Below are 23,497 nucleotides of genomic sequence, written 5' to 3' on the forward strand. Positions count from 1 at the left end.
CACTGAGGAGCCATAATCCATACCAACTCCCACAGTGAGAGAAAGGTAAGTGTGAACACACAGGTATGCTTGTTTTAGCTTATTTTACAGGGACCGAAAATACTTCAAGGTATGTACGCTCCTGAATAAGACAATAGCCCAAAGCCATTCAGGGCAACAGGATCCAGATAAATGTCTGATCCTGTTGCAAGTCACCCACCGGTAAAGATGAGCAGAAGTTGGGGGAAGATTATTGGTAAGTGGATAGCCAAGACTGGTGGGCTTGCCCTTGGCACGGTGCAGATATTGTGATTATATGAGCCACTAATAACACATTATGAAAGGTTATGAAAATTTAGACGCAGGAGACATTGCACACAAGCATTGTCAGACAGTGACGAGCTGAAGATTTAGAGGGAACTGCATTCATTAAATTGTATGGATTTGACTGCAGAAAATATGAATGAGGTAAGTTAAGTAGATAAGTACGATAAGTGAAGGGCTTTGGATTAAGGCGCTATATAAATAACACATCATTATCATTAAGATGAATGAAGGAGGAACTCTAGAATGGCTTTGCTAAATATAGACACAGGCATCCAGATAAGACATATTAGGTTGGGTGGGTATAAAGTAAGGAATAATGCCCCATAACTGAAGAATTCCCTGGATAGATGTGTATGCCTGCAGTAAATCTGTTTAATGCAACAGCCTAACCTGACACCCCTCCACTGTACCAGCGCCAATCACAACGGTGGCCCGATTCACACCCAGCTGGGGAGGCATGCAGTTACACCGAGGGAGGAAGAGGGTTGGAGGACTCTGCTGACAAGCAAACCAAAAGTAATGAGCACCCAAAGATTACAGACAATGCAGAACAGGGTGGTCAGAGTGGTTTTGGGGGTTGTCTCGAAGAAACCATGTAACATAGGCAAGGCGCTCACTTCCTTGGCTCCCAGTAGAAGCACGCTTTAAATATAGAATTCTAACAATCGGCTTCAACTACAGACAGGGCAGTATGCCATCGTATTTGCAGAACGTCGTTAATGAAAAGACGGGGGCAGAGAACTAAGACCTTCGGTGCAGAATCAGCTTAAGATTCCTAGGAGCAGAACCTCAAAGGCTGAGAAAGAAACTTTCCATTTTGTAGCCCCAAAACTTTGGAATCAGTTTCCCCTCGTGCTGATACTCCAAAGCTCATTGCAGATTTTTTTAAAAAGATTTGAAAACTCCTCTTTGCCTGATGCCCCTTAGCTGTATATAGCATCCCAAGGGCGAGAGCCTCGCCATACTGTCTGTACGTTGTTTTGTAATCCCTAGGTAACAATGTCAGCGCCTTCATGCCCCAGGGTCTACAGTGCACTATATAAATATTGTAAAGTAAAGTATCTCCTATAGTGCCTAAAGAGGTAGAATTATGGGCACGAAGAAGGGTGACTGAGTGAGAAATCAAATTATGGGACCAGGATGGTGATTTTGCACACTTTAATAGATGGATAGAGGAATAAGTGCAGAAAGAGCAGACATATTTACATGAGCTGGACAAGTGCAAGTCAGGCATTGAAGATAGTTTCACAACCATCACCATCCCTGGGTTTGAAACCAGTTGTGGACACCAAAGATAACACAACACTTTCCCATGTAGAAATCTTGGCCCCTTTGCACACAGTGGTAACCCCTGTGAATCAGGCTCTGAATTTTGGTAAAACACCCCGCTACAAGCAATAGCCTGGCTCTTGCAGTGGGAGGATTATGTGCCCAGGATCTGTTAAAAGTAAATTAGTAACAGTGTTTTTGCAAAAACCGTATGCGGCACCTTACAGGGACATACAAACTCATGGGTGTAGGTATATTGCAACAGCAAGAGCCTAAGCGACTACTGCCTATGCCTATTGTTATGAGAGTGTTTACCTGTGGTAAGACTTAGATAAGCCAACCTATGGGTAGCATGGTTAGTCACAACCCAAGCTGAGCAAAGCCTCTCTCTTTAGTTGCACTGACCAAGTAGCAAGGCTGAACTAAGGAGGAAGGGGCCTGTTGAGTGGTACAATTAAAAACAATTAGGAGAACGGAGATAAGAAAAATACCCACACAGGTACGTTTTTATAAAAGTAAAACTATTACAACACTATAAACTAAGGCACACTTTAAATATTTCGAGATAAGTAAAAATACTTAAGTGCATATATATATATATATATATGTATACATATATATATATATATTCACTACAAAATAAAGTTTGCTGAGGGGACGTTATAGTTAAGTTGCCCTACCAAAAACCTGTATACTTCATTAAAAAAAATCTACCTCCCCATTATGGTTCAAATTAAAACCGAAAACCCCCTGAAATTCGCCAGTTATGGTAAACTAAGCCCCCAGACCTGCCATCACCACTGTGCACTGCTAACACTAACACCCAGAACATGAAAGATGGTATCACAAATGTTATTGATGACATCACTGACGACATCACATGTTTAGCCCCTTTGTTTTTGTTCCCTGCCACATATATATATGTACATTCAGTAAAAAAAACTTTGTTAAAGGGATGTTATATTTCACAGTGAAACAAAAAACAGTGCACATTCCCCCATTATGGTAAGCTCAGCAACCATAACTCGCAGCATCTACGTGCATTGCTAAGACTAACACCCAGGACATCAAATATGACATCACAAATATCATTGATGACATCACTGATAAAGATGCACGGGGTATCTGAAAATGTACTATTGTCTTACACAAAAATTCTGCAACGTAGAAGAAGGATATAAAGACATTATAAGTAGTAATAAGTAAATATGGAAACCTAAAGGTGTGAAATGAAAACGACACATTTAATAACCATGTAGAATGAAATGGATGGTACCATAAATAAAAAAGGATGCCGCCATCGTAAGCACTTCACAGAAACTCTGCAGCCTGGACCGACAGTGGACGGACGCAGTAGGACAAAGGGAAATCACATCAATTTAGTGAGTGAAGGTCATTTTTTTGTATGTGTGTGTAATTTCTTTAGTATGTGGTGCAGAAATAATAATTTCTTTCTGTTGTTTTGACACAGGAATGGCTAGTACTTTGGGTGGGTTGGAGGAGAATTTTCCGCATGAGGAAATGTCTGAAGACAGCGACAATAATGGTACACACTGCTCTGCATAGGCAAAATACTGATCAGTATTTTATAGGCATTTAATATATGTATATTTTTTTGTACAGACCAGGAAAGAAAAGAAGGCCAACAAACGAGACAGAAGAAGACAGGATGAAAAGGATTGAGCAGAAAATGGATGTAATGAATGACAATTTTAAAAGTTTAAGGGAGTTTGTGGAGGACTGTGTGAGAGGAAATGTATGTTACCATTGTCCCACCTGTACCTGCCCCGCTTCTCCATTCCCTAGTGAACCATCCCCAAACCTTCAAGAAGAAAATAGACGTTTTGACGAAATATCCATCCATTCTTCCCCTCAGAAATCTTCTCATAACTAGCCTTGTTGAATCCTAATTCCCCTATATTTGTGTCAGCTTCCCCCTCTATTTCTTTGGATTGAAGTGTGTGTGTGTGTGTGTGTGTGTGTGTGTGTGTGTGTGTGTGTGTGTGTGTGTAATGTTTTGTATAGTAGTTGTAGTTATAGAGTTCTGTGGAAATCTTTTTTTTTTAAAAGACTTAAAATGTTCGCGAACAGCGCGCCTGTTCGACCTATCCGCAAGGAATGGAATGTGGGTGTTGTAAAGGCAGTACACCTACCCTTACTAATGTCAAGTAAGATGGAGTTGATGTTTGACCGCAACATCTGTTCAATGTGTGCGCACATAAACAAAAAGGGGCGTCCTAAGAACATTATACCTCGCCATGCCGCTTACAAACGAGATGAAACATGTTCTTCGAACACACCAGGTGTCCGGGATGGTTGTAAATGAGCAAATTGGGAAAGTGTTATGGACAGTATACCTGTATGTATCGTCCGCAGCCAAAATGGTGACGTCCCTAGAACACGGTGGCCGGCAAGTTCTAAGTCAAACAAAATGGAGTTGTCCTAAGGACAATGGACCTGTCCGTACAGTGAGCATATCATGTATGCACATGCGCAGTACAACCATAAGTATAGCGAACATCGCGCATGTCCATAACTGTCTGTCTCACTTGTGTCACACTTTGAATTAGTTTGAGAACCTGAACACTGTCCGTAGGACTTTTGCGCGCATGCGCACGTTTGTTACTCTGCATTTGTTGTCCAGCAGACTCCCATTTCTATGTTCAGGACGTCATCATGTGGCCGCACCCACGCTGAGCGAGTGGACTAATTTGCGCAGTATGTGTGCTTCTGCAGCAGTACAAAAGAACGTGTAGACACAAGGCAAAATGTTGTAGAGTGTAAAAATATAATTTCACATATCCCAGACAATAGCTTACCTGAGGCCTTGTTGTGTCAAATTTTCGTACCGCTTTGCAGGGATGAAGACGGTCACGAGGCACACCCCTCCACCCCTCTAAATGGCCACACCCCCAAGCGCATCTTCATTGTCCTTCTATCTACAGCAGATTGAGGTGTATTGCCTTTACTGCTGTAGTGACCAAAAGGAAAGTAATCGTCATGGCTTCCATGGCTGCTGTTGGTTCATTAGCCTCTGCACCACCCCCAAACCCGGCACCACCACCACCACCTCCCCAAGGGCCTGCAGAGAGATATATGGGTGAGGATGTAGAGAGCGAGGAAGAAGAGGAGGAAGAGAATGAAGTGGAGGAACTCCACACTAGGAGCACTCGCCGGCAGTCGTGGGTGTGGCGGTTGTTTTCCGTTTATGGGAACGTACCAAAAGCACGTGCGAACCTGTTGAGGTGTAACCAGTGCGAGCTGAGTCACGGGAGACCTGGTGCGTACAGCTTTGGTACAACAACCATGAAGCGACACCTCACTTCGTTCCACACTGCGGACATTCGCAATGTGGTGCCATGTGAAGAGCGTAGTCGATTGAGTTCCTCCACAGCATCCTCCGAGTCCGATCCTCCCACCACAAGAGACAATCCTGTGGGGGAGCGCCTCCCTCCAGCTGCCTCACAAGCCATTCGCAATACTGTTGACCGTTACCTTTCAAAGGTGACAATAGTGTGTATGTATTGTGACGTAGTACTCTGCAGGGGGGAGAGTTTTCGAAGTGCTTTTGAGGCCACGGTCACGGAGCACCAGAAGATCTGCTCCTTACCTAAGTGAAGCTCACCCTATATCTTTCTCTGTCCACTTGCCCTTTCTTATGCCCGTGGCTGGTGTCCCTTCCTTACCCTCCTTTGGCCTCCTCTCCTAGTGCCAAGTCCAGCCACCTCATGCCACGCACGCCATGCCAGTGCACTTCCACATGAGGAAATCCGAGATCTGCAGATAAACTGCAGCTTTCTGCATGCTCCTTCAACCAATGTATCCAAGAGTCTCCCAAAATCCAGATAATCTGTTTGCGAGCAAGCAAAGCCATGGCTGTCTGGTCTCCTGTCAGGGAGAAGACGGTCTTACTAAATCTCGCTGTTCAGAACACACCCACTGAACTTTATTGACCAATCCCTAGGTCCGCTCATTTTCATTTGCATGCACCTCCACCCCAGAATTCCTGTTGGTGATATGCGCTGGCTGCAAACTACCGCCATGTCCGCAGACATGTATAGGATCAGAGCGTGATGACGGGACATTAAAGTAGTATTCCCCTTTTTCCCCTTTAAGGTGGGCTCTGAAAAGAGGCGTTTTTTTTATTTTTGGGCAGATACCTTACAGACATCTGTTATTTTGTTTATTTTTTTTGTATTTTTTGTCCTTACTTTACTCCTACAACCATTACAGAACATTCTCTAAAGCAAGCCTTACGTTCCAAAAGAACATCACATTTCCCAAAGAAGATAGCGCAACACCATCTGCTTCAAAGTAATCCGCATTACTTGGAACAATGTTTTCGTGGCTGCAGAAAAACATACCAGCGCATGACATAAACGCACGCATGCCGCTATTAATGATACACCTCCCAATACTTTGATTTGGACAGAAAAAATAATTGTTGTCCCATTGTACTCCAGGGAGTAAACCAGAAAAAATTTACTTTCGCAGTTGGAAAGATGGTCATGAGTGCGTCAACCAACTGTCCCAAATCTGCCAACAAAGTACGTGCAGTCACGTGGCCCAAATGGCAAGCACTGTAGTGCAAAATGACCACATGAGGAGAGGTCATTGTATGTATGTGTCTGCAAACTTGCAGAATTGCCGCAACATTGGCATCAGTCTCAGCGTTCCACACCACCTCCACTCCTCTCACATCGAAATGGTGTGCCACATGCCTACTCTGTGCATAATGTTGTAAGCCATGGACAAAAATGTCTCCAAGCACCAAAACCCTGACCCTCTCCACCGCTGCCATCTTCAGTGTACGCACCGTCTTTGGACACAAAAGAGTAATGTGAACATCTGATTGGCTGATGCCTACAGTCCCCTTTCCATGCAGGATTTGCTGTAGAAACCCGTATGTGACACGCCCTACCTGCGGACAAGTGTTGCCTGTGCGGCACGCAACTCTTACCCAGTCCTTTCACCCTTTCCACAGCGATAGCAAATCGAGGCCCTCATTGGACACAACTAAGCAGTCACACAACCATCCACCAATTACATTGAAAATCGCTAAATGTAACTCCGTCATCAACATTGCGCACTTCAAAATTACTGTCGATAATTCTGAATGGAAGTCGAATATCATTGCAAAGCACCTACTTCAGAAGCTACTAAGCAAGTGTTGCGAATTTCTACGTACAGCTCCATGCATGCGCACATGCATGAGTATAGAATACAGGTATTTATATTTCAATCGGAGAACATGTGCAACCTTTATGATTTAATGTAAAACAAATTAATGCTGCTAAATGTTCATAGGCAATACATACCAACACTCCCCCTTTTAAGTGCAAGATGTCTGATTTATCGTTGACAAACCTTACGACTTCTTACTGTCTTCCGCATAACCTATACAAACGTTGCAAGGATGCCTATTTAGGGCAAAAGTCGCTTTTGTATTAGAAAAGGTCGGAGTTGTATACTGTGTACGGCGTACAGTAATACTACTTACAATGTGATCGTATGACAAAAGTAAGCACTCCCGATTGCTATGGTGACACCTTAAAAATGTTAGCAATTTTGAAGGACTTGCAAGTAACATATTGCAAATACCATGCAAAGCCTGCATAGAGCGAAGTGAAATGCGCACATGCACTGGGTTCAAGTATGAAAGGAGAATGCTCTGACGAATGATGAACATTTAGGGGTCGATTTCTGAAATTAATGTGCGCCGAAAATTCCCGCGCAGAGGTGCCAAAACGTGCGAATCGCAGGAAAAGTGTGAAAATCGCAGGAAAACCAGCGCACAGCGATTCATGGAAGTCCGTGCGCGAGAAAAACATTGGATGTGCGCTAAAAATGTGCGCCGCGCACGCCGGCGCACAGGTCATCCAACAGCGTGCGCCACGGCCACTGCGAAATCGCACATAGCGTGGCGCACATCACAAAAGTAGTCGGATCATGGGGCGTAACACTCGGAATGGGGAACAACGTGTGAAAATATGGGCGTCACGGGGGAAGTACAGGAGGCAAGAGCGCGGAACGCCCACACGCTCGCCTACAACCCGTATTCATGGAATCGAATAGGGAAAACCAGCGCACGGTCAAAGACACGCACAGGGCCAAACAAGTACGCCACAAGAAAGCAGGCGGTAGCGCCCCTGTGACTGAAAAACATGTGCGCCAAAATGTGCGCTAACAAAAAGCACCCATATACAGCCATGATGAATGGCCCATACAGTGGCCCTCTAGGACAAATGAGGTGCAAAGGGGCACCGACAAACACGGACACCCGCTGTGTGAAAAATAGCGTGTGCGCGTGTTCCTGGGTGCGCGGGAAGTTCCACACGCGATTAGCCTGGGTACGTGTACTACGGGGTGTGCGGGAAGTTCCACACGCGATTGGCCTGGGTAGGTGGGGGTGCGTGGGAAGTTCCACACGCGATTGGCCTGGGTATGTGTACTACGGGGTGTGCGGGAAGTTCCACACGCCATTGGCCTGGGTACGTGCACTACGGGGTGTGCGGGAAGTTCCACATGCGATTGGCCTGGCTAGGTGGGGGTGCGCGGGAAGTTCCGCACGCGATTGGCCTGGGTACGTGTATTCTGATGTGCGCGGAAGATTCACACGCGATTTCTGCAGGGTACGTGTATTTCGGTGGTGCCGGGGAATGCTACACGTGATTTGGCCATGAGGGTCCCCCTAGGTGTTCCCTCTACACCCTCCACGGCCCCTGCAGGCAGCCCACACCACAGGGTACTACCCTGCACCCCTGCTCATGTCCCACAGGCAACCCATCCACCATGGCCATGCCCACCAGCCAACCCACATGTCACCTTGCACTACTGATCACCAACACATGTCTCCCACCACCCCCAGCCACCAGGGGCAGCCTCCACCAGGCCCCCACTCATGTCCCCTATTACCCCCACCTCCCAGCAGTGCAGGGGCAGCCACCACCAGGCCCTCACTCATGTCTCCCACCACCCCCACCCCCCAGCAGTGCAGGGACAGCCTCCACCAGGCCCCCACTCATGTCTCCCACCACCCCCACCCCCCAGCCACCAGGGGCAGCCTCCACCAGGCCCCCACTCATGTCTCCCACCACCCCCATCCCCCAGCAGTGCAGGGGCAGCCTCCACCAGGCCCCCACTCATGTCTACCACCACCCCCACCCCCCAGCCACCAGGGGCAGCCTCCACCAGGCCCCGACTCATGTCTCCCACCACCCCCACCAGTGCAGGGGCAGCCCCCACCAGGCCCCCACTCATGTCTACCACCACCCCCATTCCCCCAGCCACCAGGGGCAGCCTCCACCAGGCCCCCACTCATGTCTCCCACCACCCCCACCCCCCAGCAGTGCAGGGGTAGCCTCCACCAGGCCCCCACTCATGTCCCCTATTACCCCCACCCCCCAGCAGTGCAGGGGCAGCCTCCACCAGGCCCCCACTCATGTCTACCCCCACCCCCAGCCACCAGGCGCAGCCTCCACCAGGCCCCCACTCATGTCTCCCACCACCCCCACACCCCAGCAGTGCAGGGGCAGCCTCCACCAGGCCCCCACTGATGTCCAACTCATGTCTCCCACCACCCTCACCCCCCAGCAGTGCAGGGGCAGCCTCCACCAGGCCCCCACTCATGTCTCCCACCACCCCCACCCCCCAGCAGTGCAGGGGCAGCCCCCACCAGGCCCCTACTCATGTCCCCTATTACTCCCACCCCCCAGCCACCAGGGGCAGCCTCCAGCAGCCCCCCACTCATGTCTACCACCACCCCCACCCCCCAGCAGTGCAGGGGCAGCCTCCACCAGGCCCCCACTCATGTCTCCCACCACCCCCACCCCCCAGCCACCAGGGGCAGCCTCCACCAGGCCCCCACTCATGTCTCCCACCACCCCCATCCCTCAGCAGTGCAGGGGCAGCCTCCACCAGGCCCCCACTCATGTCTACCACCACCCCCACCCCCTAGCCACCAGGGGCAGCCTCCACCAGGCCCCCACTCATGTCTCCCACCACCCCCACCCCCCAGCAGTGCAGGGGCAGCCCCCACCAGGCCCCCACTCATGTCTACCACCACCCCCACTCCCCCAGCCACCAGGGGCAGCCTCCACCAGGCCCCCACTCATGTCTCCCACCAGCCCCACCCCCCAGCAGTGCAGGGGTAGCCTCCACCAGGCCCCCACTCATGTCCCCTATTACCCCCACCCCCCAGCAGTGCAGGGGCAGCCTCCACCAGGCCCCCACTCATGTCTACCCCCACCCCCAGCCACCAGGCGCAGCCTCCACCAGGCCCCCACTCATGTCTCCCACCACCCCCACCCCCCAGCAGTGCAGGGGCAGCCTCCACCAGGCCCCCACTGATGTCCAACTCATGTCTCCCACCACCCTCACCCCCCAGCAGTGCAGGGGCAGCCTCCACCAGGCCCCCACTCATGTCTCCCACCACCCCCACCCCCCAGCCACCAGGGGCAGCCTCCACCAGGTCCCCACTCATGTCCCCTATTACCTGCACCCCACAGCAGTGCAGGGGCAGCCTCCACCAGGCCCCCACTCATGTCTCCCACCACCCCCACCCCCCAGCCACCATGGGCAGCCTCCACCAGGCCCCCACTCATGTCTCCCACCACCCCCACCCCCCAGCAGTGCAGGGGCAGCCTCCACCAGGCCCCCACTCATGTCTAACACCACCCCCAGCCACCAGGGGCAGCCTCCACCAGGCCCCCACTCATGTCTCCCACCACCCCCACCCCCCAGCAGTGCAGGGGCAGCCCCCACCAGGCCCCCAATCATGTCTACCACCACCCCCACCCCCCAGCCACCAGGGGCAGCCTCCACCAGGTCCCCACTCATGTCTCCCACCACCCCCACCCCCCAGCAGTGCAGGGGCAGCCTCCATCAGGCCCCCACTCATCTCCCCTATTACCCCCACCCCCAGCAGTGCAGGGGCAGCCTCCACCAGGCCCCCACTCATGTCTCCCACCACCCCCATCCCCAGCCACCAGGGGCAGCCTCCACCAGGCCCCCACTCATGTCTCCCACCACCCCCACCCCCCAGCAGTGCAGGGGCAGCCTCCACCAGGCCCCCACTCATGTCTCCCACCACCCCCACCCCCCAGCAGTGCAGGGGCAGCCCCCACCAGGCCCCTACTCATGTCCCCTATTACTCCCACCCCCCAGCCACCAGGGGCAGCCTCCACCAGGCCCCCACTCATGTCTACCACCACCCCTACCCCCCAGCCACCAGGGGCAGCCTCCACCAGGCCCCCACTCATGTCTACCACCACCACCACCCCCCAGCAGTGCAGGGGCAGCCTCCACCAGGCCCCCACTCATGTCTCCCACCACCCCCACCCCCCAGCCACCAGGGGCAGCCTCCACCAGGCCCCCACACGTCTCCCACCCCCCACCCCCCAGCAGTGCAGGGGCAGCCTCCACCAGGCCCCCACTCATGTCTACCACCACCCCTCAGCCACCAGGGGCAGCCTCCACCAGGCCCCCACTCATGTCTCCCACCACCCCCACCCCCCAGCAGTGCAGGGGCAGCCTCCACCAGGCCCCCACTCATGTCTCCCACCACCCCCACCCCCCAGCCACCAGGGGCAGCCTCCACCAGGCCCCCACTCATGTCTCCCACCACCCCCACCCCCCAGCAGTGCAGGGGCAGCCTCCACCAGGCCCCCACTCATGTCTACCACCACCCCCAGCTACCAGGGGCAGCCTCCACCAGGCCCCCACTCATGTCTCCCACCACCCCCACCCCCCAGCAGTGCAGGGGCTGCCCCCACCAGGCCCCCACTCATGTCTACCACCACCCCCACCCCCCAGCCACCAGGGGCAGCCTCCACCAGGCCCCCACTCATGTCTCCCACCACCCCCACCCCCCAGCAGTGCAGGGGCAGCCTCCACCAGGCCCCCACTCATGTCCGCTATTACCCCCACCCCCCAGCAGTGCAGGGGCAGCCTCCACCAGGCCCCCACTCATGTCTACCACCACCCACACCCCCCAGCCACCAGGGGCAGCCTCCACCAGGCCCCCACTCATGTCTCCCACCACCCCCACCCCCCCAGCAGTGCAGGGGCAGCCTCCACCAGGCCCCCACTCATGTCTCCCACCACCCCCACCCCCCAGCCACCAGGGGCAGCCTCCACCAGGCCCCCACTCATGTCTCCCACCACCTCCACCCCCCAGCCACCAGGGGCAGCCTCCACCAGGCCCACACTCATGTCTCCCACCACCCCCACCCCCCAGCCACCAGGGGCACCCTCCACCAGGCCCCCACTCATGTCTCCCACCTCCCTCACCCCCCAGCCACCAGGGGCAGCCTCCACCAGGCCCCTGCCCATGTGCCCTATTACCCCCACCCCCCAGCAGTGCAGGGGCAGCCTCCACCAGGCCCCCACTCATGTCAACCACCACCCCCACCCCCCAGCCACCAGGGGCAGCCTCCACCAGGCCCCCACACATGTCTCCCACCACCCCCACCCCCCAGCAGTGCAGGGGTAGCCTCCACCAAGCCCCCACTCATGTCTCCCACCACCCCCACCCCCCAGCAGTGCAGGGGCAGCCCCCACCAGGCCCCCACTCATGTCCCCTATTACCCCCACCCCCCAGCCACCAGGGGCAGCCTCCACCAGGCCCCCACTCATGTCTTCCACCACCCCCGCCACCCAGCAGTGCAGGGGCAGCCTCCACCAGGCCCCCACTCATGTCTACCACCACCCCCACCCCCCAGCAGTGCAGGGGCACCCTCCACCAGGCCCCCACTCATGTCTCCCACCCCCCAGCCACCAGGGGCAGCCTCCACCAGGCCCACACTCATGTCTACCACCACCCCCAGCCACCAGGGGCAGCCTCTACCAGGCCCCCACTCATGTCTACCACCACCCCCACCCCCCAGCAGTGCAGGGGCAGCCTCCACCAGGCCCCCACTCATGTCCCCTTGCACCCTCACCCCCCAGCAGTGCAGGGGCAGCCTCCACCAGGCCCCCACCCATGTCTACCACCACCCCCACCCCCCAGCCACCATGGGCAGCCTCCACCAGGCCCCCACTCATGTCTCCCACCACCCCCACCCCCCAGCAGTGCAGGGGCAGCCTCCACCAGGCCCCCACTCATGTCTACCATCACCCCCACCCCCCAGCAGTGCAGGGGCACCCTCCACCAGGCCCCCATTCATGTCTCCCACCACCCCCACCCCCCAGCCACCAGGGGCACCCTCCACCAGGCCCCCACACATGTCCAACTCATGTCTTCCACCACCCTCACCCCCCAGCAGTGCAGGGGAAGCCTCCACCAGGCCCCCACTCATGTCTCCCACCACCCCCCGCCACCAGGGGCACCCTCCACCAGGCCCCCACTCATGTCTCCCACCACCCCCACCCCCCAGCCACCAGGGGCAGCCTCCACCAGGCCCCCACTCATGTCTCCCACCACCTCCACCCCCCAGCCACCAGGGGCAGCCTCCACCAGGCCCACACTCATGTCTCCCACCACCCCCACCTCCCAGCCGTGCGATTTGCCTGGGTACGTGTACTTCGGGGTGCGCAGGAAGTTCCACACGCGATTGGTGGAAATCCACGTGTGCTCTGTCATCACGTGTAATGAGGGAAACACCCGCGCGCCTCACGTCACAGACGCGCTCACGCGCTAAGGCCCTTTGGTCCAATGAAATCGCATATGCGTGCTGACGTGCATACGCGCTAAGGGCCTTTCCTCGATTTGCACGCAGACGTGCAGGATTTTCATGTGCCAAATCACTCCGTATCAAGCTGGCCACGCGTAAGCACACGGAAGACCACGCTCCTGCCCAAAAGGCCGAATTACTGCCCCCCAGATCCCCGAGCAGCCTCCCACGAGCCATCTGCTGCTGCCTGCCTGCCTGCTTGCTGTCACCGTGCCCTGCCATTTGGTACCTGCATCTGCAGGGGTCCATTTGCTGTGTCCACCCCTGCTGGAACAGAAGACTCCCGACTGGGATACCATCGCTCCACAGCCCAGCCCCAGGACCCAGTTGCCCACCCACTCCTGCCTCTGGGGTTGCCATGTCGGGGACTGCAACATCTGGCACCACTGCAACCCCCGGCCAGAGAGGCAGAGGGGCACCAGCTTCACTGCCACCGAAGTTGGTGTCCTGGTGGAGCAAGTCATGGGGCAGTATGATGCCCTCTTCGGAAGTAAGCGAGCCAACAAGGAAGGACGGACTTGGATCTGGACAGACATCGTGACTGCCATCAACGCGGAGGGGGTGGCAGTCCGCGACTACCAACATGTCAAGAAGCGCTGGGATGACTGCAGGTCCAGGACCCTCTTGAAGGCCCGGCGCCTCGTGGCGGGGGGCCTGGGGCCGCATGAGTACCATCCAGATGAGGGTCCTGGAACGCATAGGCCCAGCGCTCCACGCCCAGATCCTTGAGAGGCAGACCCGTCTGGAGTTGAGCGATAAGTGGCCAAGCATTGCTGTGTGAGACAGGGCATGTCGCAGTGTGCTGGTTGTCTGATACTTGCCTGTATGTGTGACATAGGCCATGTATGCATGTGTGTGTGCAGGGACGTCATGCATGTGAGACCAATAATGTGTGAACCACATGGTTGGTGCATGTGTTCAAATGCAACATGGGTTGCCCTATGCGGAATGGCCACATGAAAGCATGCCAGTCTCTGTTCCTGGACATGGATGAGGGATGGGTGCTGATGCCATGTACTTGTATGCTGTCAATGTCTGTGTGTCTGACCTGCAAGTCTGTGACTTGTGAATGCCAGGGATGCATGACACATATCTGTCGCAATGTTCAGGTTCACTGATGCAGCCTAGTCATCCTTGTATCCACTGTGTCTGTGGTGTACGAGGCCAGATGGATGAAACTAGGGTGAAGTGTGTGCATGTGATAGGCATGGCACGTGATGCATGTGAGTTCCAAAACAACAGTGTATTTTTCAAGAATCACTTGGACATCTATGCTAATGTCCATAGCATGCGCCATGCCTGTTACCGCATGTGTTTTACCTGCACTGAGTTGTGTTGTGGAGGGACATGATGGAAGTGATCTTTGACAGTGCCACTCATCTGCTATTGCTTCCTGTCTAGGGGACCATTGTACAGTACCCTGATGCTTGTGTTCTATGTCTCCCTCTACACAGCGCCACGTGAAGAAGAGGGCGGAGACGGCTCTGTGGAGCAAAGCGGCGGGGATGCCCCCACGGCTGCAGCGGAAGGGGTGGCTGAGCCCCCACAGAGGCTTGCAACGGCAGAAGACGGGGTGGAGCCATCCAGGTTGGTGGTTTCCACAGAGGAGGAGGAGGCCACTACTGAGGCGCACATGGGGCCTGGTGGGGGCATCCCTGCTGGTGCAAGTGTTGCAGTCCAGGGGCAGGAGGCAGCACAGGTCGCCGTGGAGGGGCCTGTGCATGTCACTGGCCCTGACACTGTGACTGCACCACCATGCACCAGCAGGGATGCCCCATCCCAGGCCCGTCCGCAGGTAGGGGGGATGTCCATGTCATCTGACTCCCCTCCACCTGCGTACGAGGGGACCCCTGGCCGTATGGAGAAGGTCCTGATTGGTGTCGCGTTGCGCACAGGTGCAATTCGTGATGAGGTGCGTGCTTCCCGGGAGGAGCATGCACGTCATCACGGAGAGCACCGTGCCGACGTGGCCCAGTTGGGAACGGCCATGGTCGGGGGTTTCCTACATGTGTCGGCCAATCTGGCGACCCTCTCCTTCTCTGTGGAGACTATGCACCAGTCGTTCTCCATGCCGTCTTCCGGCCCAGATGCCACCAGGGCCCCCTGTGGACCTGCCCCGACCAATGCAGCCGGCTCGGTGGGGATCCCATCCCAGTCGGGAGTCGGAGGTCCAGCAGGGGTGGACACACCAGCAACTGGACCCCAGCAGATGGAGGATGTGACGGCATCATTGGGCAGGGCACGTGCACGACGGCGTTGGTGGATACCATCAGCCTGGATGCCTTCGTGCTGGCACAGGCAGTTGCGTCGGAGGCAGCGGCAGGCTCGACGTGGGAGGCATCATGGCTCGGGGCCATCAACATCAGGGGTGCAGGCATCGGCCGGAGGGCAGGAGAACCCTGGAATGGGAGTGGCTTCCGTGTGGGAGCGGTTGGGCCAGCAGATAGGTGCGGAGCGGCAGCGGGCAGAGGAGGAACGGCTCACAATGGTCAGGGCGGAGAACTCCATGCAGAGGGCGCTGAGGCGGGCTGAGTGCCTCGAGGGTCTTTGCAGGGAGTTGGAGCTGGACACTGCTTTATCCCTGCGAGACCTCGGGGCCAGGGAACATGCCCGCCTCCAAGCCATTGAACAGGAGTTCGATGATGCCCTGGCCCATGACAACATCCAGTGAGCCGTTGGACTAGCCCGCTGCCCATGTAAATAGTTATGTAGTTAGTGTTAGGTTTCCTTAGTTTTTGCATTTTCTTTGGACCTTTTGGACAATGGGCCACATTTTTGTATATAGTTATTTTTTTATTAGGTAGTGTTGTTAGATAGGTTTCATTTCTTTTGTTGGGATCATGGACCCTGGCTTGTTCACCTGTACATAGTTCACTGTTGGATTTTCTTTTCTTTTTACAATTTACCCATGGAGCAATGGCTTTCAATTATAATTTCCCATTGGATTTTCTTTTCTGGACTGTGACTTTGGACACCATTCCTTGGGATTCTGATTTTTGGTTTTGCATTTTTCATGGACATTGTTCTTTTTACTTTTTTTACATTCCCATTTCTGTTAGTTTATTTTTGATTCTATTCATGTTTTCTTTAATACATATTTTTTTTATCAAACTTCAATGTGTAGTATCATCTCATTGGTTTCATGTATATCATGATATGGGTTTTGAGATTCACTGACACCCATTGGGTGTATGTGAGGGACATGTGTTCGTTTCCAAACTTGCAATTGCAGTTCTATCATGTTATTGCCATTTCTGAGTGGGTGGATGCAATACTCGGGTGGGTGTTTTGCATTTGGAGGCTGACCATAGGGACCGGGGATCTAGATTGTGATGACATGTTGGCTGGGGAACATGAGTTGGACATGAGTGGGGGCCTGCTGGCAGGTGCCCCACAGTGATGGGGGGTGAGGGTGGTGGGAGACATGAGTGGGGGCCTGGTGGTATCTGCCCCTGGAGGCTGGTGGGTGGGGGTGCAGGGGGACATGAGTGGGGGCCTGGTGGAGGCTGCCCCTGCACTGCTGGTGGATGGGGGTGGTGGGAGACATGAGTGGGGGCCTGGTGGAATCTGCCCCTGGAGGCTGGGGGGTGGGCGTGCAGGGGGACATGAGTGGGGGCCTGGTGGAGGGTGCCCCTGACTGCTGGGGGGGTAGAGGGTGGTGGGAGACATGAGTGGGGGCCTGGTGGAATCTGCCCCTGGAGGCTGGGTGGTGGGGGTGCAGGGGGACATGAGTGGGGGCCTGGTGGAGGCTGCCCCTGCACTGCTGGTGGATGGGGGTGGTGGGAGACATGAGTGGGGGCCTGGTGGAATCTGCCCCTGGTGGCTGGGGGTGGGGGTGGTGGTAGACATGAGTGGGGGCCTGGTGGAGGCTGCCCCTGCACTGCTGGGGGGTGGGGGTGGTGGAGACATGAGTGGGGGCCTGGTGGAGGCTGCCCCTGGTGGCTGGGGGGTGGGGGTGGTGGTAGACATGGGCGGGGGCCTGGTGGAGGCTGCCCCTGCACTGCTGGGGGTGGGGGTGGTGGGAGACATGAGTGGGGGCCTGGTGGAGACTGCCCCTGGTGGCTGGTGGGTGGGGATGGTGGTAGACATGAGTGGGGGCCTGGTGGAGGCTGCCCCTGCACTGCTGGGGGGTGGGGGTGGTGGGAGACATGAGTGGGGGCCTGGTGGAGGCTGCCCCTGCACTGCTGGGGGGTGGGGGTGGTGGGAGACATGAGTGGGGGCCTGGTGGAGGCTGCCCCTGGTGGCTGGGGGTGGTGGTGGTAGACATGAGTGGGGGCCTGGTGGAGGCTGCCCCTGCACTGCTGGGGGGTGGGGGTGGTGGGAGACATGAGTTGGACATGAGTGGGGGCCTGGTGGAGGGTGCCCCTGACTGCTGGGGGGTAGGGGGGGTGGGAGACATGAGTGGGGGCCTGGTGGGGGCTGCCCCTGCACTGCTGGGGGGTGGGGGTGCAGGGGGACATGAGTGGGGGCCTGGTGGAGGCTGCCCCTGCACTGCTGGGGGGTGGGGGTGGTGGGAGACATGAGTGGTGGCCTGGTGGAGGCTGCCCCTGCACTGCTGGGGGGTGGGGGTGGTGGGAGACATGAGTGGGGGCCTGGTGGAGGCTGCCCCTGCACTGCCGGGGGGGTGGGGGTGGGGGTGGTGGGAGACATTAGTGGGGGCTTGGTGGAGGCTGCCCCTGGTGGCTGGGGGGTGAGGGTGGTGGGAGTCATGAGTTGGACATGAGTGGGGGCCTGGTGGAGGGTGCCCCTGCACTGCTGTTGGGTGGGGGTGCAGGGGGACATGAGTGGGGGCCTGGTGGAGGCTGCCCTTGGTGGCTGGGGGTGGGGGTGGTGGGAGACATGAGTGGGGGCCTGGTGGAGGCTGCCCCTGCACTGCTGGGGGGTGGGGGTGGTGGGAGACATGAGTGGGGGCCTGGTGGAGGCTGCCCCTGCTGGCTGGGGGGTGGGGGTGGGGGTAGACATGGGTGGGGGCCTGGTGGAGGCTGCCCCTGCACTGCCGGGGGGGTGGGGGTGGGGGTGGTGGGAGACATTAGTGGGGGCTTGGTGGAGGCTGCCCCTGGTGGCTGGGGGGTGAGGGTGGTGGGAGTCATGAGTTGGACATGAGTGGGGGCCTGGTGGAGGGTGCCCCTGCACTGCTGTTGGGTGGGGGTGCAGGGGGACATGAGTGGGGGCCTGGTGGAGGCTGCCCTTGGTGGCTGGGGGTGGGGGTGGTGGGAGACATGAGTGGGGGCCTGGTGGAGGCTGCCCCTGCACTGCTGGGGGATGGGGGTGCAGGGGAACATGAGTGGGGGCCTGGTGGAGGCTGCCCCTGCACTGCTGGGGGGTGGGGGTGGTGGGAGACATGAGTGGTGGCCTGGTGGAGGCTGCCCCTGCACTGCCGGGGGGGTGGGGGTGGGGGTGGTGGGAGACATTAGTGGGGGCTTGGTGGAGGCTGCCCCTGGTGGCTGGGGGGTGAGGGTGGTGGGAGTCATGAGTTGGACATGAGTGGGGGCCTGGTGGAGGGTGCCCCTGCACTGCTGTGGGGTGGGGGTGCAGGGGGACATGAGTGGGGGCCTGGTGGAGGCTGCCCTTGGTGGCTGGGGGTGGGGGTGGTGGGAGACATGAGTGGGGGCCTGGTGGAGGCTGCCCCTGCTGGCTGGGGGGTGGGGGTGGGGGTAGACATGGGTGGGGGCCTGGTGGAGGCTGCCCCTGCACTGCTGGGGGATGGGGGTGCAGGGGAACATGAGTGGGGGCCTGGTGGAGGCTGCCCCTGCACTGCTGGGGGGTGGGGGTGGTGGGAGACATGAGTGGTGGCCTGGTGGAGGCTGCCCCTGCACTGCTGGGGGGTGGGGGTGGTGGGAGACATGAGTGGGGGCCTGGTGGAGGCTGCCCCTGCACTGCTGGGGTTGGGGGTGGTGGGAGACATGAGTGGGGGCTTGGTGGAGGCTGCCCCTGGTGGCTGGGGGGTGAGGGTGGTGGGAGACATGAGTTGGACATGAGTGGGGGCCTGGTGGAGGGTGCCCCTGACTGCTGGGGGGTAGGGGGTGGTGGGGAGACATGAGTGGGGGCCTGGTGGAGGCTGCCCCTGCACTGCTGGGGGGTGGGGGTGGTGGGAGACATGAGTGGTGGCCTGGTGGAGGCTGCCCCTGCACTGCTGGGGGGTGGGGGTGGTGGGAGACATGAGTGGGGGCCTGGTGGAGGCTGCCCCTGCACTGCTGGGGGTGGGGGTGGTGGGAGACATGAGTGGGGGCTTGGTGGAGGCTGCCCCTGGTGGCTGGGGGGTGAGGGTGGTGGGAGACATGAGTTGGACATGAGTGGGGGCCTGGTGGAGGGTGCCCCTGACTGCTGGGGGGTAGGGGGTGGTGGGGAGACATGAGTGGGGGCCTGGTGGAGGCTGCCCCTGCACTGCTGGGGGGTGGAGGTGGTGGGAGACATGAGTGGGGGCCTGGTGGAGGCTGCCCCTGCACTGCTGGGGGGTGGAGGTGGTGGGAGACATGTGTGGGGGCCTGGTGGAGGCTGCCCCTGGTGGCTGAGGGGTGGGGGTGGTGGTAGACATGAGTGGGGGCCTGGTGGAGGCTGCCCCTGGTGGCTGGGGGGTGAGGGTGGGGGTAGACATGGGTGGGGGCCTGGTGGAGGCTGCCCCTGGTGGCTGGGGGGTGGGGGTAGACATGGGTGGGGGCCTGGTGGAGGCTGCCCCTGCACTGCTGGGGGATGGGGTGCAGGGGGACATGAGTGGGGGCCTGGTGGAGGCTACCCCTGCACTGCTGGGGGGTGGGGGTGGTGGGAGACATGAGTGGTGGCCTGGTGGAGGCTGCCCCTGCACTGCTGGGGGGTGGGGGTGGTGGGAGACATGAGTGGGGGCCTGGTGGAGGCTGCCCCTGCACTGCTGGGGGGTGGGGGTGGTGGGAGACATGAGTGGGAGCTTGGTGGAGGCTGCCCCTGGTGGCTGGGGGGTGAGGGTGGTGGGAGACATGAGTTGGACATGAGTGGGGGCCTGGTGGAGGGTGCCCCTGCACTGCTGGGGGGTAGGGGGTGGTGGGAGACATGAGTGGGGGCCTGGTGGAGGCTGCCCCTGCACTGCTGGGGGGTGGGGATGCAGGAGGACATGAGTGGGGGCCTGGTGGAGGCTGCCCCTGCACTGCTGGGGGGTGGAGGTGGTGGGAGACATGAGTGGGGGCCTGGTGGAGGCTGCCCCTGGTGGCTGAGGGGTGGGGGTGGTGGTAGACATGAGTGGGGGCCTGGTGGAGGCTGCCCCTGCACTGCTGGGGGGTGGGGGTGGTGGGAGACATGAGCTGGGGCCTGGTGGAGGCTGCCCCTGCTGGCTGGGGGGTGGGGGTGGTGGAGGCTGCCCCTGGTGGCTGGGGGGGTGGGGGTGGGGGTAGACATGGGTGGGGGCCTGGTGGAGGCTGCCCCTGCACTGCTGGGGGGTGGAGGTGCAGGGGGACATGAGTGAGGGCCTGGTGGAGACTGCCCCTGCACTGCTGGGGGCTGGGGCTGGTGGGAGACATGAGTGGGGGCCTGGTGGAGGCTGCCCCTGGTGGCTGGGGGGTGGGGGTTGTGGTAGACATGGGTTTGGGCCTGGTGGAGGCTGCCCCTGCACTGTTGGGGGGTGGGGGTGGTGGGAGACAATCATTGTTGATCAGTAGTGCAAGGTGACATGTGGGTTGGCTGGGGGGCATGCCCATGGTGGATGGGCTGCCTGCGGGACATGAGCAGGGGTGCAGGGTAGTCCCCCGTGGTGTGGGCTGCCTGCAGGGGCCATGGAGATTGTAGAGCGAACACCTGGGAGGACCCACATGGCCAATTCACGTGTAGTATTCCCCAGAACCCCTGAAATACACGTACCCTGCTGGAATCGCGTGTGGAACTTCCCGCGCACCCCTGAAATACACGTACCCTGCTGAAATTGCGTGTGGAACTTCCCGCGCACCCCTGAAATACACGTACCCTGCTGAAATCGCGTGTGGAACTTCCTGCGCACCCCTGCAATACATGTACCCTGCTGAAATCGCGTGTGGAACTTCCCGCGCACCCCTGGAATACACGTACCCTGCTCGCACGGGGCCAATCGCGTGTGGAACTTCCCACGCACCCCTGAAATACACGTACCCTGCTGAAATCGCGTGTGGAACTTCCCGCGCAACCCAGAAATACACGTACCCTGCTCGCACGGGGCCAATCACGTGTGGAACTTCCCGCGCACCCCTGAAATACACATACCCTGCTGAAATTGCGTGTGGAACTTCCCACGCACCCCTGAAATACACATACCCTGCTCGCACGGGGCCAATCGCGTGTGGAACTTCCCGCGCACCCCTGAAATACACGTACCCTGCTCGCACGGGGCCAATCGCGTGTGGAACTTCCCGCGCACCCCTGAAATACACGTACCCTGCTGAAATTGCGTGTGGAACTTCCCGCGCACCCCTGTAATACACGTACCCTGCTCGCACGGGGCCAATCGCGTGTGGATCTTCCCGCGCACCCCTGAAATACACGTACCCTGCTCGCACGGGGCCAATCGCGTGTGGAAATTCCTGCGCACCCCTGAAATACACGTACCCTGCTGAAATCGCGTGTGGAACTTCCCGCGCAGCCCTGTAATATACGTACCCTGCTGAAATCGCGTGTGGAACTTCACGGGCACCCCTGTAATACACGTACCGTGCTGGAATCGCGTATGATACTTCCCGCGCACCCCTGAAATACACGTACCCTGCTGGAATCGCGTGTGATACTTCCCACGCACCCCTGCAAATACACGTACCCTGCTGATTTTGCGTGTGATACTTCCCGTGCACCCCTGACGCACACGTACACAGGACAATCGCGTGTGGAACTTCCCACGAACCACTGAAATACACGTTCCCCGCTTGGCGTTTGCTGTTTGCCAGCCCTGTGAACTGGTCCAGGGTTAGCTCAGCCCTTTGCGATTATTTGGGGATTTTGAAGGCTTTTCCTTGCGCGAGGGTGTTCTTGGGGGCATAACTGGCACTGCTGCAGGGTCGCTGCGCCACACTGCGCCATGGCTGGTTTTGGATGCGAAAATCCATGAATACTCTGTGCGCGGAAATCGATTTTAGCGCACGCGGCTGGCGCAGACATTCGCACGGGCACGCTGTGCGCCAGTCGCGTGCGCCACTTTTGTGCGAATTTCTATGAATTACCCTGTTAATGTGTGCAGTATCAGCACTGCTGTAAACACATAAAGTAATCAATTTTGTTTTTTTGATTCGCAGTGAAAACTACTCGCCTGAGAATCAACAGCATCTACACTGGAAACGACATATCTGAAGAAACCTGGTCATTTTGCAAAAAAAAGTAAGTACAGTACTACCTTTATATTGTAAATACTCCTCAAAGAGGCTGCATGGGGTATTTGTTTAATTTGGGCACCAAAGCAAACATTGATTTCTGAACCATTCTACCTACAAATATCCATTTATTGAACAAAGAATAACAGGCAGAATGGCTCACAAATCCCTGTGTGTTTGGAACTCAAATAACGTACGTAATCCTTAGAAGGTTAGATTTAGAAAAGTAGTTACTGTTGCAAGTTTATGGCATTTCGTTTATTAATAATGCTTCTCGTCACCACTAGACCACTTTATAGTCTCATCCGAAGCACATTGTATTAGTATACAAACAGTAAAATAGCCTTACCAAATCATTGCAAGAGTCCAATACACATCCACACACCATAACAAAGAGCTTCCCCATCAGACTCATGCACGCCTGCACACAGCACACATACATTACACAACAGACCAAAGTATGCCTTCTTTTTTTAACATATACCAAAGAATGCCTACCAAAAAGCAACTCTGTAGAAAGGAACGCCGAAGTAGAGCAAATACAAATAAAAGTGCCCAATCTAAGCATCCATCTGTTGTAGAGTTTGTAGAGAGTGTTGGAAGAAACCAGCTAATGCAGTCGGTTAGCAAAATAAAAGAAGCTTCAACTACCGAAACTTTACGTCTGTCATGCCCACGCCGCTGGCACACGCATTGGCAAACATCATGGACTACTTGGTACTCATTGATCCTTGTAATACTCTTTGAACAACTCCTATTCACGCCTTGGTCTTTTATTTCCATTTGCTCAACTTTGGTTCTTTCGTATTTTATTCAATTAACTACATTTACCATAATGCACATGGCTACAGTCCTCAATTCCTGGCTCTTCTCATTCATCGTTATTGGGACCACAAACCCCAGAAGCCCTAGCGGCCAGTGCTGATTCCCCCTGCTCAGGACCAGAGCGGTAGGAGA

The sequence above is a fragment of the Ambystoma mexicanum genome, chromosome 1q (assembly GCF_040938575.1).
Source record: "Ambystoma mexicanum isolate Mex_15411 chromosome 1q, UKY_AmexF1_1, whole genome shotgun sequence".
In the NCBI taxonomy this organism is placed as follows: domain Eukaryota; kingdom Metazoa; phylum Chordata; class Amphibia; order Caudata; family Ambystomatidae; genus Ambystoma; species Ambystoma mexicanum.